Source organism: Salmo salar, chromosome 11, assembly GCF_965601325.2.
Source record: "Salmo salar chromosome 11, fSalSal1, whole genome shotgun sequence".
NCBI classification, from domain to species: Eukaryota; Metazoa; Chordata; class Actinopteri; order Salmoniformes; family Salmonidae; genus Salmo; species Salmo salar.
The window spans coordinates 89,116,665-89,131,981 of NC_138301.1; the positions used below are offsets into that span (position 1 = coordinate 89,116,665).

The window sequence follows — 15,317 nt, forward strand, 5'->3', positions numbered from 1 at the left end:
TCAAAAGTAACGGTCAATGCAGCTGGTGGCCACACCAGATACTGAGTACTGCAGTGCATCTCCTCCTCATGGACTGCACCGGATTTGCCAGTTCTTGCTGTGAGATGTTACCCTACTCTTCCACCAAGGCACCTGCAAGTTCCCGGACATTTCTGGGGGTGAATGGCCCTAGCCCTCACCCTCCGATCCAACAGGTCCCAGACATGCTCAATGGGATTGAGATCCGGGCTCTTCGCTGGCCATGGCAGAACACTGACATTCCTGTCTTGCAGGAAATCACGTACAGAACGAGTAGTATGGCTGGTGGCATTGTCATGCTGGAGGGTCATGTCAGGATGAGCCTGCAGGAAGGGTACCACATGAGGGAGAAGGAGGTCTTCCCTGTAACGCACAGAGTTGAGATTACCTGCAATGACAAGCTCAGTCCGATGATGCTGTGACACACCGCCCCAGACCATGACGGACTTTCCACCTTCAAATCAATCCCGCTCCAGAGTACAGGCCTCAGTGTAACACTCATTTCTTCAACGATAAACGCAAATCCGACCATCACCCCTGGTGAGACAAAACCGCTACTCGTTAGTGAAGAGCACTTTTTGCCAGCGACGGTGTGTTTGTGCCCATAGACGACGTTGTTGCCGGTGATGTCTGGTGAGGACCTGCCTTAAAACAGGTCAACAGGTCATGATCATTTGAAATGGGGATCAATTTGGAGAGTTGAAAGAAAACATTTTCAGGATCCAAAACAAAATGTATTTTATATACAGTCGTTCAATTTAGTTTATTCTGCCTGTTCTTCGGAATTTTCCAAAATCGATTCACAATTCCGCATTGAACACTGCATGGTTATGAGTTACAGCCATGACATCTGTGTTTGGAGAGTAGGCCTATGCTTAATGATTCTGATGAAAATATGCTCTGTCTGAATCAAACTCATGTTCTTGCATATTTTTGGTGTGGAACCTGTATGTTTAGGGAGGTTATAGCCTAGCCAATTCTAAATTGCACTAGCAGTTTTCGAAAATATGATTAAGTGGAAAATAGATGGGACGCAATTATTACAAAACTGCAGCTCGTTGTTCGAACACATTTTTCCTACTTCAATCAACCAGTCAACTTTGAATTACTGGTAAAACTGTCGTCATTTAGCAAGGAATGTAGCTTGTGTATCCCTAACATTTCGTTTTTGTATTTTTGTAGGCCTAACGGGAGCTTGTGCGCACATAGCACGCGTGTGTGTAGGGAGCGGTCGGAAACGCAATTGAGGTAATGAGACATGGAGGGGAAAGGGAATATAGGGAGAACTGTCCAATGCTTGGCATGGTTTATTTTTTGCTGTGCCCCACAAATGCACATGTAGAAACGGAACACTAGAGTAAAAAAAAAAAAGAAATTACTTTGTCTTCAAGACAAAATGACACTTGCCCGTTCGGGCAGCCACAAAGCACATTCCACCAAATAGTTTTACAGTGTTGGAAATGTTTTTTCATCTCTGATTGAAGATCTAGCTTTGATGTCCATTCAGAGTACTCATGCCCATCCCTAACAGGATGCACAGACTGAGGCAGCTGGACATTTTTTAATGGAGCATATGTTTGTGTCAGGCAAAAAAATTGACATTACAACAATAAGGTGGCTGGCTGATAGACACTATGTGAATTAAACATTATGATTGCTGTTAAAATGGCTAGTCTAGCTGTCAGATAGCTAAGTTGGCTAGATGGCTCGAACAGCTGTGCTGGGATGACGTCAGGGTAAACATATCTTCAGCTCTTGGCAGGTCACATGATCAGACCAACTCAGCGCTACCCAGAGAAAGCTTTATGAAGTGGAGATAGGCCTGCTTGTGCCTTAGGCTACGCCTGTCTATTGCCAGAATATTCCAACCTGTTTGTATTCAGCGGTAAGTACATCTGAAGAACCCAACGGGTCAGAACGCACTGATGCCCTCATCAGGGAAACGTGGAGCCGGCGCGGAATACGGATATTTTGTCCTCATGCTAGTTAGCAAAAGCCAGAGCAGCCATTTTGGGATGGCACATCGCAATGAACAACAGGATAGTGATCCAATAAAGGTTCCTTTGTTACTCAACACAACGTTTTACATGCCTAGCAAGTGGACGAAAAAGGCAGTTTAATTCAAAACTAGCTGAATTTCAAATTTCTGGATTTGTCAGTTGGGATAATTCGGAGTACAGCAACGTCTTGCATCTCTGGAATGAGGTACGTTTTCAAGCCATATCCCACACCGGCTCCGCGTTTCTCTGATGATGCCATCAGTGCGTTCCGACCTGTAGGCTTCTTCAGATGTACTTACTAATGAATACACACAGGTCGGAATATTCTGTCTGCTCCTGTACAGTAAAGTGCTAGACAAGCCCAAGGCAACACATTTTAGTTGCTTTGATGCACAATACTAAATCTATAGTACAGTGGTTCTTCCTTTAAAAGTTGAGTCGTACTACAGCACAACTTGCGGGGTGTCGCAGAATTCTATGGCACGTTATTTAACTGTCAGCCATTGTTGCCATTAATGCTAGTTAGTGCTAGTTTGACAACCAGAGGGCATCTTTGAGAAGCTAAGTTATTGAAATGACATGGAGCTGTTGGCCTAAGAAAGTCCTGTTTATTGTAGCTGTTTTTGCGTAACTTACCTATTGGCAACGTCATCCATGTCTTTAAATACAGTCAAGCATTTTTGTTATAAAACAAACTAACAAAGGGAGTCATTAATATTTTTCATTTATTTAACGACGCAAGTCATTAAACAATGAATAAACTGGGCTTCCCGAGTGGCGCAGTGGTCTAAGGCACTGTGTCGCAGTGCTAGCTGTGCCACTAGAGTCTCGGGGTCGAGTCCATGCTCTGTCGCAGCCGGCTGCGACCGGGAGACCCATGGGGTGTCGCACAATTAGCCAAGCGTTGCCTGGGTTAGGGTAGGGTTTGGCCGGCAGGGATGTCCTTGTCTCATCGCGCACTAGTGACTCCTGTGGCGGGCCGACCGAAGTGCACGCTGACATGGTCGCCAGGTGTACAGTGTTTCCTCTGACACATTGGTATGGCTGGCTTCCGGGTTAAGTTGGCATTGTGTCAAGAAGCAGTGCGGCTTGGTTGGGTTTCGGAGGGTGCACGGCTCTCGAACTTCGCCTCTCCTGAGTCCGTACAGGAGTTGCAGTGATGAGACAAGACTAACTACCAATTGGATACCATGAAATTGGGGAGAAAAAAAAACAGGGGTGAAAAAATAATAATGAATAAACATGTCGGTTAACATATTGGCTGTACTAGAGACTTTAAAATCTTTTTTTGTTTGAACAGGGCTAGATTTTGAGAAATGTAGCTTAACCTGTCTGGGCTAGGGTGCAGTATTTTCACGGCCGGATGAAAAACGTACCCAATTTAAACAGGTTACTACTCTGGCCCAGAAACTAGAATATGCATATTATTAGTAGATTTGGATAGAAAACACTCTGAAGTTTCTAAAACTGTTTGAATGGTGTCTGTGAGTATAACAGAACTCATATGGCAGGCAAAAACCTGAGAAAAATCCAAACAGGAAGTGGAAAGTCTGAGAATTGTAGTTCTTTTGATTCTCTATCGAAACTACAGTGTCTGTGGGGTGACGATGCACTTCCTAAGGCTTCCATTGGCTGTCAACAGCCTTCAGAAAGTGGTTTGAGCATTCCCCTGTCACTGGGCAGAGTATAGGAGCTCAGTTACTGAGTGGTCTGCCTGGCAACAAAGGGATTGGATATGCGCAGTCACGCGAGCTCGCCATTCCTTCTTTTTCTTCTTGAATGAATATGCTATTGTCCGGTTGGAATATGATCGCAAATTTACGTTAAAAATACCATAAAGATTGATTTTAAACAGCGTTTGACATGCTTCCAAGTACGGTAATGGAACATTTTGACTTTTCGTCTCTCGTTCTGCGTGTCTGGATTTACGCTCGCACGTTATGCCTTTGGATAGTGATCTGAACGCACAAACAAAACGGAGGTATTTGGACATAAATATGGAGTATTTTGAACAAAAATAACATTTCTTGTGGAAGTAGGAGTCCTGGGAGCGCATTCTGACGAAGATCAGCAAAGGTAAGAGAATATTTATAATACTAATTCTGAGTTTAGTTGACCCCAGAACTTGGCGGGTATCTGTATAGCTTGCTTTGATGGTTGAGCTATGTACTCAGAATATTGAAAAATGTGCTTTCTCCGTAAAGCTATTTTAAAATCTGACACAGCGGTTGCATTAAGGAGAAGTATATCTATAATTCTTTCAATAACTGTTGTAAATTTTATCAACGTTTATGATGAGTATTTTTGTAAATTGATGTGCTCATTCACCAGAAGTTTTGGTGGGAATACATTTTCTGAACATCACGCGCCAATGTAAAATGGTTTTTTTGGATATAAATATGAACTTTATCGAGCAAAACATACATGTATTGTGTAACATGAAAATGGCTGTGTGGTTTTTCTTGTGAAGTTTATGTCCTAACATAGTGTAATTTTATGCTTTCGCCGTAAAGCCTTTTTGAAATTGGACAATGTGGTTAGATTAACGAGAAGTTTATCTTTAAAATGGTGTAAAATAGTTGATTGTTTGAGAAAATGAAATTGAGATTTTTGCTGTTTTGTATTTCGCGCCATGCTATTTCACTGGCTGTTGATAGTGTGTACTGCGGGTGGGATGCTAGCCCATAGAAGTTAAGATGTGTTGGTATCTGTACTGATGGCGCTGTTGGAATCGGCTAAACTTTGAACATTGAGATATTAAATGAATGATAGGAAATGAAAGAGACTGGGTTATGTTAGAAGTTAATGGTTCTCAGAAGAAAGAAGGTTGGTTTCTGGGTCAGAGTAGTAACCTGTTTAAATTGGGTACGTTTTTCATCCGGCTGTGAAAATACTGCCCCCTAGCCCAGATAGGTTAAATCTTGCGGAATACCTACAATGAGAAATTGGCTAAATTTCCAACAAGAAAAAGTATTTTGGGTTTAAGATACTAGGCTAAATGCCAAGGGAATGGATTTTAGAGGTAACACATTTAAATTATATGACGGACCACTCATTGCAAATGCAGAAGGCCTTAGGGTTTGTCTAAATAATTAGACAGTTTGTGGTTTTATTTTGAAATACATTTACATTTGATGTCTTATTCTGGAATGGGATTCTAGAATGGACGAAAGGGTGGAGGGGTCACGATGAATTAGCCTTAGGGTACCAAACTTAAAATGAACTTACATTTTTTTTATATGGTATGACAGTTATGGAGAATCATGGGGAAAAGGAGACCAGTGAATCGTTAGACTCGGTGGAGAGATAATATCGCCGTGATGTGGGATTTATTGGAAGGAGTCTTTTCAATTCAGTTAAAATGGGTATGCAGGAGGATGAAATGTTTTGAAGAGGTATTTAAATGGTTTCCAAAGGACAGGGAAAGTAAGGGAGAGGAAACATTTTAATGGTGACGAAAGCCCTGAATATAAAAAAATCCTAATGAAGAATGATCAACTTCATTAGGAATTAAATTGAAGGGGGGTTTCAGCATAAAATTCATGAGAAACACCATTCTCTATCCAAATTGTACCATTACTTTAGGAGATTATTATTATTCCTGTAGGGAGTTATAAAGAGTGGTAATTCTAAATTGTTTATTTTTGATTTACTGTAACATGTTTTGTTTTTTAAATCACGTGTTTGAAAGGGGTAAATGACCAGTTCCCTGATGTCCTGGTCTTTGGGGAACTTATACAGTGGTACTGTGTTCAGGCTGCATATACAGTAGAAAGGGAAATATATGTTAATAAGGGATGCCAGTAACTTCAAATGGACTGTGAAATATGCATTGCCATCTTCATGATCTGGTAACCATCCTAGAGGTCGCCAGTAGAATAAGAGAGTATGGACTCATTTAGAAAATGTTTTTTTTTAGCAGTAACATTATGTTATGTTTTTTTAGGTTAATGTCGTAATTCAACATAGTCAATGTTTGTCTAATTTCCTGAAACAGAAATGTAAGGAACTTAACTGTTGTCATGATCTGTGTTTTTTGTTGTTGTTGAGGTTATCAAGGAAGGTGACATCAGATCGTGTTTCAATGCATGGTAGAAATAATTTGACCATAGACAGTGTGTGTCAACCTCAAAACGCTCCCTAACCGGCTGAAGAAAAAGCGACAAAGGCGTGCTATGAGAGACAATGACTTTTACCACTCCTATCTGAGTCCGAGCCATAAACCAGGGCCGGGGTGCTGAGAGCGCGTGTGGAGTGCGCGTAAAGAGAGAGAATAAGCTCAGGTGAGCGACTCGTGTATGTGGAAAAAAACGGAAGTATCTAATTGGATATTAAAATCGGGACATTATCAAGGGCCATGAAATGTGACAGGCAAAAGTTACATGTGCAGTTGGGAAAATTAACTGTAAACGATATCTGAAGACACACTAAAATGATAAGTGCCGGGTGAAGGACAAGGGGAGGGTGGTATACGACCTGCTAACTATTTAAAATGAAAATGCATTGAGATACTGATTTTTCTTTACCAGGCCACTCATGACAGGAAAGGTTGTTTATAAATGTGTGTTCTAACAGGGATGTGTGCGGAGTTGATAAGCTGGAATTTGAGTCTTAGTCCCAAAGTAAGCACTGAGGTCAGTCATTCTAAATTCGGGTTGGATAAGTGATTAAACTTTTTCGTTGTGATTGGAATACTGAGAGAGAATGGCTAAAGCACGATGGGGGGGCTGGGGCGCAGCTAACAGTTATGTGGCCGAGAGAGTTTCCAGAAACTTATCTCTAAGTGTCATCGTGAGGGGAGGTAATTTGTGTGGGAGACTCACTGGATGATAGGTTGGGACTAACATGAAAGTTTTTATTTGACCCTGTATTCAGAGTTTTTATGTTAGATCGCATCAATGAGTGGTGCTGAGTTATTAAACATGTACTTTGTTTCTCTTTTCTTTTCAAGTCAATATGTTTTTAGGTTTCGTGGAACATGAAGGTGTTCATTGTTCCAGAGGAGGGAATGATGTGTATTGACTATTTGATTTGAGAAGGTGTTAATATGTTTGTAAATGTAGAAAATGCATTAGGAGTATCATTCCATTCCCAGAGACCGAATATTGTTGCAGGAGATGGCTCATAGAAGGAGGAGAGCAGATAACTGTACACAATATGGGGATTTAATTGAACGTTACAGATAATGGTGAAAGTAGCAGCGATAGTGTTGTCTTTTCAGACACTATTGTCAACTTTCAGTAATGAGTTTGTCACAGAAGGCATAACACTTGAAAGAATAGCAACCGATCCCTGTATACAGGAGGCCACATCGCCAGAAGGGAAGTTTGCTGTGATAATAGCATCGCATCTCTTGCAGAGTGTGATTAAGAAACATGTGACTCAGAGTTTTGTACGGTTGGATACTCTTCCAACGCCACTAATCTCTCCCTCATTTCTGACAGCTAGTAAACACTTGACATACCTCCCAGTAGATTGGGACCGAACCACGGTAAATGGTAAGTGTCAGAAGGTGGCTGCTTATCAACCATTGGGGCCCAAAGTCTACACTGTAACAAGAGTGTTTACAAATGGGTGGGGGATAGATCGGCCTTGGGGTGAGAGATGTGTACCTAACTTGAGTACAGGGATGTATTATCCGCAGGTACCAACTGTAGAAGAATACAGGAGGTCATTGGAGATGTATTGTGAGACTACAGTCATGGGCCATGTTGGAAGTAGCAAGGGTTACATCTGTAGCATCGTTGGTATATCAGTAATGACGACTCATGTCACATGGATTGGTTAGTGGTAACTGGGGGACCGATGGGAGGACAGGGGATGCTGTTATTCAAATATCAAAAATTATGTTGTCAGGAAATAACCCATGTGTTACAGTGTGGATATCCTCAGGTGGAACCATGATTTAACCAAGGGCACGGGCTGAATTCGGGAGATTGAGTGTACATCAAGAGATACCAGGCGGGGGTGATTCCACTGTAAGACATACAGATGGGTGGGGTCTGGGAACTACTATAAACATCATAGTTGGATTGGGGTTTAGCTGCTTTATGGATTAAGGCATCATATGAAAGAGGATAGAGGGGTAATGGTACTGTGAACAAAATGTTGAAGGCATTGATGTGAAAGCAGATACAGTGCTGAGTTCCCTCAAGAGGATGGAACGTGGATTAGGGATACGCACTTGCATATCAGGTATTCGTGCCTATCAGGTGAAATGGAGAAGATGGGGAACAAAGTGAAAATGACATGACTTGGAAACACTTCTCGGAACCTGGGGCCTAAAGGGGAAGACTGGGTGAAAGCATGAGGAAGCTTTTTAGAGCTTTCCTTTTTGTGGAACCCAGCAGGAAATTATCCTGAAGGCATAGAGTCAGGTGAAGGGAGAGTGGGAATTGTCATGGTTTCAGACTTTGGTTTTCATGGATATATAAATATGCATAGATAATCACATTGTTATGTTAGGTTTTTTTGTTGCTTTCCAAGTCTTGCGCTATCACTCTCTTAGGAATCAGAAGGGGGAAGTGGAGAAACCACAGCCGCTCCATCTGCCATAGAAAGACCGCAGATTCAGCTGGAATGGCATTTTGTTATGTGATGATAGATGGGAATAAAATTGTGTGATCATAGTACAGAGGCCATAAGTCTCTTACATATGTAAACCTCGCGGTGACTGGTTGTTCATTGTTTGTTTATTCGCTAGTTTGTTTAATTCATGTTTTATAATCATTTGTTAGTTTTTTTATTCATGTTTTATTATCATTGTTTATACATTTAAGTAATTTCCAAGTTTATGTAAAGTGAACATTAGGATGCTATTGTTCAAGAGGAAGGACTGTTGGAATCGGCTAAACTTTGAACATTGAGATATTAAATGAATGATAGGAAATTAAAGAGACTGAGTTATGTTAGAAGTTAATGGTTCTCAGAAGAAAGAAGCTGGCTTTGGAATGTGTTTGATGGAGGAGAGGAGATGTGTTGATAGAGGGGAGACAGATGAACATCTGTGTATTAGATGAAAGAGGGGTTGAGGTCAGGAGGTGAGGACAGATTCTCTTAAGAGAGTAATAAATGTTTGGAATCCTGTTACCCTCTTTATTAGCTTCCAGTAGAGCCATAAAATGTAAGGATTGGAGAGAAAGGGAAGTGTCTTAAGTAGGATGCATATAAACTGTGAAGTCTGAAATCTTTCAATCTTTCAGCTGTACAGAACCTTTGGGAAAGATTAAACTTGGTTAAAGCTTCTCTAGTGTCCGTGAGTTATTTACTCTGAAAAATTAGAACCTAACAGCGCAAAAGCCATGACAGGGAGACATAGTGGAGTGTGGTAACACACGTGCAAGCAGTTGCTCTCGACACCACTTGGGTAGACTGCAGCATCCACCGAGAAGCTCTTGCTGCCAAGGGAATGCCTGACACCTTGAAAGACGTTTTAGACACTACAGTGAAAATGCAAGGCCCCTGAACTCTCGTGTATTTTCTGCGCTATGAAATGATATGGGCAGCGACCATGTAACGCTTTTACAACATACAGAAGTGCGCTGGTTATCAAGGGGCAAAGTATTGAGACAAGCTTAAAGTTCTTTACTGACCATAATTTTCACTTGTCTGACCGCTTGCATGACGAGGAGTTTCTCACACGACTGTCCTATCTGGGTGATGTTTTTTTCTCGCCTGAATGATCTGAATCTAGGATTACAGGGACTCTCCGCAACTATATTCAATGTGCGGGCCAAAATTGAGGCTGATTAAGAAGTTGGAGCTCTTCTCTGTCTGCATTAACGAGGACAACACACAGGTCTTTCCATCATTGTATGATTTTTTTGTATGCAAATGAACTCAAGCTTACAGACAATGTCAAATGTGATATAGCGTAGCTCCTGAGTGAGCTGGGTGCGCAATTACGCAGGTGCTTTCCCGAAATGGATGACACAAACAACTGGATTCGTTATCCCTTTCATGCCCTGCCTACAGTCCACTTACCGATATCTGAACAAGAGAGCCTCATCGAAATTGCAACAAGCAGTTCTGTGAAAATGTTATTTAAATCAGAAGCCACTGCCAGATTTCTGGATTGGGCTGCATTCAGAATATCCTGCCTTGGCAAATCGCGCAGTTAAGATGCTGACGCCCTTTCCAACCACGTAACTATGTGAGAGTGGATTCTCGGCCCTCACTAGCATGAAAATTAAACACAGCACAGACTGTGTGTGGAGTTGTGTGCATCCTTTCATGCACACCCTTCTCATTAACCTGTGGTAAGTAATTCACAATTTCGATTAACAAATAAGGTTTTATATGTAAGATGGCTAAATAAAGAGTAAAATTAATGATTATTATATTATTATTTGTGCCCTGGTCCTATAAGAGCTCTTTGTCACTTCCCGCAAGCCGGAAGTGACACTGATTCTTATGTTTAATAGATTTATCGTATAGTGTGTGTGTGTGTGTGTGTGTGTGTGGCAGGCTCACAATGATGGCAAAAAACAACATTTGAAAGTGCGCTGACCCTGTTGCTAGAGGTGTACACAGCTGGAGGTTGAATGTTTGAAGGGGTACAGGACTATATAAAGTTTGAAGGGGTACAGGACTACATAAAGTTTGAAGGGGTACAGGACTATATAAAGTTTGAAGGGGTACAGGACTATATAAAGTTTGAAGGGGTACAGGACTATATAAAGTTTGGGAACCACTACTCTACAACATCCATAGAGTATGACCCTACCTCACACAAGAAGCATTGCAGGTCGGGCTAGGGGGCAGTATTGACACGGCTGGTAAAAAATGTACCCGATTTAATCTGGTTACTACTCCTGCCCAGTAACTAGAATATGCATATAATTATTGGCTTTAAATTGACAAGCCAAATGTGAATTTCTGAATGATCAATAAACCAGCCATCTCTTAACATAGTTTGAGAAACGCTAAGGGATTGGTTAAGAGATGTACCATGGGCCTTCATACCGAATGGTGTTATTTGGACTTATTGTTCATGAGAAGAAGTTTTTCCAAAAAGTGACCAATCTATGATTGAGTTATTTGGCCATGTCAAAGAAAAATTATAATAAAAACAGGTTTCACATCCTAATAAACAACATAATGCATTCGGTAGCAAGCAAAAAATTATGATCTTCAATCTAAAAAGCAATTACATGAGAGGACATCTCATCAGAAATGCCCGGTCCCCATTCGTTCTTATTAAGCATACATGTGAAAACAGAGCTAAATGAAAGATACAAATGCAGGGAAAACCTCTAGAGACTCACACACCATGCCTGGTCCTATGGATGTAATTATAATGCCAATACACACCAACTCAACCGCCTATTTATTTCAATTACAGTCAAGAACTCTCCAACAAATGGTTTACATATGCAACAAGGTGCTACTGTTTTTATTATTCACTTTGTAGTCTGACTGCAGAGCTTCTTAGGGCAAAGAGAGAGAGAGAACAGCGACAAAGGCTAACCTGAGTGTCTTTGCCCTCAGTACTATAGAAATATGGCCACTTTCTGTGGACAATGTATGTAGGGCATTCACTAGGGGATTTAGTGAGAGGGAAACTTTAACTGAAATGTAGGGTGGCATTCCTCATAATTTCCCATAACCGAAAAGTCCAGAAATATATATTTTTAAAGCCTTTTCTTACTGTATACATTCAAACTAGCCTAATACTATTCTTGGCACGCAGGTATTTGAGTCTATTTTTAAATTGAGGGCACTTTGACAATTTTTATTTCACTATGCTCTAAAAATGCTCTGAAATTGCTAACAATTATTGTAGACTTAGGCTTTGAGTATTACATCCCAATTGCTTTTAATCGCCAGCACTCTGTGCGAGACAATAGCCTTGACCTTGAAAACTGCAGTTATTCAGACTTCAATGGAATAAATTGATCACATTCTCTCCGGAACACGTGCCGTTGCAGACCCATCCAAGTTTAGCATTATGACACTTATGTGGTATTGCCTCAATGTCACAACCTCACACTAGACAAGCAAACTCAACAGGCAGTTACTATGTATACAGGCCATTGATAGGCTGGATGAATGTGTGCTTGTCATTTAAGTGTACTGCTCCTCACAGGGCATTTCTTACTGTATACACGTGTATACATGCATGCACACACACACACACACGCTACTCCAAGACACCTGATCAATAATGGAGACAAGAAAACATGTCTTGAAGTGTAAACATTTGACAATCATGATACCCATCATAAATAACTGATGAATGTGTAGTTTCTCACTGACAGCAGGGCATAAGTACACACTTTGTAAGTCTCACTGACAGTAGGGTTTACACTAAGTGAACACTGTTGTGGATGTCTGTCTGTCTGTTTGTTGGGTCAGATCCAAGGACGGAAATAGACGACTGCAGAGAGGAAGTTACACTACTTTACATACCATGTGCAGTCCTTAAACATTTCCATAAACCCAAAAGGGAGGTCAAATGTTGGTGGCTAAACGTTGGTGACTGTTATTTCTCATCTGAAGAAGGGAGTGTGGTCTAACGTGTGCGTTCCACCAACCTGCAGTTCACTTAAATCAGGTGTGCGTTTTTCTTATCCGCAGAAGGATGAAGAAATATTGGGAGGAGATTCTGTTGAGATGTTGACAATCAAACCCAAGTCATTTCCGGAGCCACCTTAATTATTCATTCCACACTTTGCCATACCAGTCAATTGACACATGTAAAAAAAAAAGTAAAGACAACATTTAACTGTGGCATATTCAACACTGTACACACAGATATGAGTCATCATTTTACTTATCGCTTTTTACTTTAAAGCCCCATTTACTGTATACGGTATATACACAAATCAGCATTTATATAGCACAAGGCCATGCACTTCTCATTCACCAAAATGTAAACGTCATCTAGTCTCAGTGAAATGATGTCACCCCTTATTCCTTCCTGCTCCAAGGCTCTGAGTCAGAGAGCCAGTCTCATTCATTTGCCTGACAAACTAACTTCCCTGTTGCCATTTGAACCACAACACTGGTGCTCTATGGAGCTTCCTCCCTCCACCACAGAGGTCTTTCTGTTTGGCTTAGCTGAACGTCTAACAGGGTTCTCTAAGAGCGTTGGGCGTAATGTCTCCTGTGTGAAACAATGAACAAGGATGGAGGTAGCGTGTCCTTTAAAGTTAATGGCGGCAACAAAGAGCAAGCGGAAGATAAGCGGGCTACTGTGAGGATAATTACAGCTTTGGGAGCGCCTGATAAAACGCACGTGGCAATTACACTACATTTTCATGGCTAATATAGAGAAAGTCATTAAGACTATAACAAAAAACTAGTGGAATGAAATGTTGAAATGTCAGCATTTCTGCAGTTAGATTTTCCTAAATGAATAAACACCTTTGTATTTTAAATTGTGAAACAACCAAATTATTGTTTGTATATCTACATTTCGTCCACGGCTTTTATTGATCATTTAAAATAATTAAAACAAAAGCACAGGGGGAAAATGTAATCTCTAACGAGCACAAATAAAAATTGTTATATTGAAATTAATGTCGGAGAATAAAAGCTACTTTACGGCTTTGATTCATCTGTGGAGTGCAGACCAATTAAAAATAATGGCACATAAAATTACTCACTGGGAATTTGGCATTTATAAAATAATGAATCTGGTTCTCCCATCCTAGTCAACAGTTCAGAGTCATTTTGGATCCCCTTTTACCCTGGAACTCTCATTTGGAATCACTGAGCTATTCACCAAGTACTGCTCTGTGATAACCGAGTATTGCTGTTGTGTACAACACAAAGTAAATCTACAGTTTGAATTTTAAAAAAACGTGTGCTTGCGTAAGGTGACCGTACCCCATTATGGCACCATTTGTCCATTCAAATCTCTCTGTTATGGGATAAGTGCAATCATGCATTCCTAAAGTACACACACTGGACGAGGGCAACTCTGCACACATCCAATACTTTATCAAGGCGTCCGTCCGCAAAGCACAAGCTTCGATATCTGTCCCATTATCATAAACAAGTCAATAAGAGGCTGGTTGACAGCTCTTCAGACAACAGGATTAATCAGCCTCCCCATATCGAAAATATGTATTTGGCAGCAAATACACTTACAAGGTTCAGAGAAGATTCTTGTAATATCGGACTTGGGTGGGTAACATTTAGACATAACAGAAATGTTGCATGTATTGTATAAAAAGCATACAAGACATGTAAGCTAAACATTTTAAGGTCTCACATACGCGGGACATTCGAATTTCAAAGTACTTGGATCATAGTAATAGCAAGCTGTTGCATGTATTGTATAAACAATTAAAGACGTACGAGACATGTAAGCTAAGCCTTCTAAGGTCTCATACACGGGACATACACATTTCAAAGCAATTGCATACCACCGTCGGAAGTCAATGACGCACGCAACGTCACACTTATTGAAGAAAGAAGCAAAGTCCGCCACGAGGAGGAGCAGGAGGAATGGGGAAACCAGAATGAAGGGGAGGAGAGGAGGGACAGGAAGAGGAGGAGGAAAGCAGGAACAACTAATCTACACTAAATCTATTTAGTTAGTGGAGATCGCTCAACAATCATTCTCATGATAGCACATTAAAACCCTGGATGGAAGACCAAAGATAAGTAGATCAATCCAGTAGGAGGTGCTGCCCAGCCTTAACCATGGAAACTCATACCTGAAAATGTATATACAAATATTGTGTATTTCTTATAGTAATTGTCATGTTTTTTTTTAATATATTGATCTATAAAGGAAAGCATTTCCATGTAGGAAATTCACCACAATCATGTATTCAATTGTGTATGTCATATCAGGCGTTTAAGTTAACACATACACAAATAAATCATTGAAATATATACACACTAAAATAATATTTTATGCCATACAAGATTCATATTTGATTTTCATGATTTATTTTCATTATGGGTCTAATAAGGTATGAAAATACAGCCTCAGCAGCCCAGGCAGGTTATACCACTAATGTCATGCAGCAGACATCAAATCTAAGGCAATAGAGAAATCAAAATGATTCAGAAGAAATCCCATTTGTTTCTGTCCAATGTTCTTACAATGTGTGCAGCGATATAGACAAATCAAGACAGAAGTTTGAGAATACATAATTATACTGGAAGAGTGGATATGCTGTGGTAAAATGACGTAGTCAATCGTGATGTAAATCAATGTTCCGCTGTAGAACATTTACCCAAGAACAGAATCATCTTTAGACAACGCAAGACCACAAACACAGCTCTGTGAATAGGTAAGTAGCTCCCACACAGAGAGACGCACACAAACACCCCGTACTG

General features: G+C 40.6%; 1 protein-coding gene across 3 annotated transcripts in view; it reads right to left on the minus strand.

Moving 5' to 3' along the window:
- LOC106563017 (microtubule-associated serine/threonine-protein kinase 3) overlaps positions 1 to 15,317 on the minus strand; it is a 197,201-nt gene that overhangs the window by 111,731 nt on the left and 70,153 nt on the right. The window lies entirely within an intron of this gene.